Raw genomic sequence first — 2,215 nt, 5'->3', positions numbered from 1 at the left:
CAGAAAAAATTAATAAATGTTCTGTATATACTCAAATGTTCGTTTTCGGCACCTTATGCCAACATTGTCAAAATGACAGATTAATGTTACATAAGAACATGAAATTTTTTAAAATTCGTAAATTTTAAATTGCTATAACTTTTCATTTTCTTGGTCAATTTTCACAAATCAAATTGCAGTTTATAGAAGCATTTAACATTGAAACACAAAAAGCGGTACTACTGCCATTTATTTATTTATTTATTTTATTTTCATATAAAAAAATCTCAAAATACCATCTTTAAAAACATTATTCATAAGAAGTTAACTAGATTTGTCTCTATGGGCTAAAACAAACTACAGAATCAATACAAATAAAAAAATAATAAAATAATAAGAGTCAAAAACACTTAAGTATGCAAATACAAAGCAGATACAGTAATAAATACAGTTATTGTAGAATACGCAGGATGAAGTAACGTACGTAATGAATGTGGTAGAGGTCAAGGTTGAGCGCGTTTCTGGAGACGTGAATGCGTTACAGAACCTCAATGTCAACGCATTACCTTCCAAAGCACGGCGGAAAAACCTGTTTAAAAAAAATAATTTTTACCATATTTTGGACAATGGTCATTATAAAAGTTGGTTTTTATTGATTATATAGCAGTCTTATACTCTCGTGTGGTAATATTTTAATCATTTTTGCACCCGTGTGGTCTCGAGTGGTCGCGAGTGGTCCCGTGTGGTATTTAGTAGGACCGCTGACAATTAGAAAGATAAACAATTCTTCAATTATTGTTTGTGGTGATTGGAACGTGGTCAGAGACTACTCTAAAGACACAAGGGCTATGTAATGCAAAATAATAGGCAAGCACGTGAAGAGATTACTGTTGAATTTTATAAATTTTTTTGGAGAAACATTAGTAACTACATGATCAATTCCTTTAATTATTGTAATAAATATGGCTAAATGTCTGTCTCGCAAAGAAGGGCAATGATAACTTGTATTCCAAAGCCTGGAAAATCACGTCTTAATTTAAAAAATGGCGTCCCATCTCACTTCTAAATGTTGACTACAAAATAGCTTCTGCGTGTATAGCAGAACGAATGAAAAGGTTTTTACCAAATATTATTAGTAATACACAAACAGGTTTTCTCAAAAATCGTGAAATTGGGGAAAACACCCGTTTAATATATGATTTGCTGTTTCACTGTAAGCAGCAAAGTATTAAAGGTCTTCTTTTACTAATCGATTTTGAAAAAGCCTTCGACAGTCTAGACTGGTTATTTATGTTTAAAAGTTTAAAAAGCTTTAATTTTGGAGAATCATTAATAAGCTGGGTAAAAACTTTCTATTGTGATATAAGCTCTTGTGTAACCAATAATAATGTATCACCTTTTTTTTAAAGTAAAGCGAGGTGTTAGACAAGGTGATCCCCTATCACCATATCTATTTATCATCGCCATCATTAAAGTTCTTTAAAAAAAATTGAACACAATAATTTATGCATTTGTATGGAATGGGGGACCAGACAAAATCAAAAGAAAAACTCTTATAAGTAGCATCGGCAATGGTGGTTTAAACATGCCGCATTTTGAGTCTTTTTGTAATGCCCTAAAACTCCCATGGATAGCAAATTGTTTAGATAAATCAATAAAATGAGATTGGAAACTTCTGTTTTAACTCTGTACATAAGTAAGTTAATTCAAAACCCTTTTTGGAAAGAAATTGCTGTCACATGGTCATCCTTCTGTAAAAATATAGATGAAAACCCATATAAGCAAAATGAACTAATCTGGTACAATTAATCCATATATTAAAGTGGATAAAAAATGTGTCAATTATATTGATTGGAGGACTTTGAATATAAATAGAGTTGGTGATATGTACAGTAAAAAACATATACTTTTAACGTTTGAAGAATTTTGCGATAAATTCCATCTCAATCCTACTCAGTTAAACTTTATAAGACATTTAAGCATGGTCTTATTAATAGGTCCATGATTTAAGTATTCTAAACGCCATTCCAAAGACCTGGCATAATCAGATCCTACTATTGAGAGAAATAAACAAGTCTGAATCGTAAATGAAAGTATATCCTTTTTACTCTCTACTAAGAAAATTACAAAAGTTTGTTACAATTATCTCATAAATAACATTGTTTTTTATTTTTTTGTTCTGTAAATTTTGTTTTCATTTTGAATTTATTATGATGTACTCTGTCTTTGTTTCTGT

This window comes from Anneissia japonica, unplaced genomic scaffold, assembly GCF_011630105.1.
Source record: "Anneissia japonica isolate Jap-2015-1 unplaced genomic scaffold, ASM1163010v1 scaffold288012_len1326614_cov192, whole genome shotgun sequence".
NCBI lineage: Eukaryota > Metazoa > Echinodermata > Crinoidea > Comatulida > Comatulidae > Anneissia > Anneissia japonica.
Note: the sequence above shows the minus strand (reverse complement) of the source record.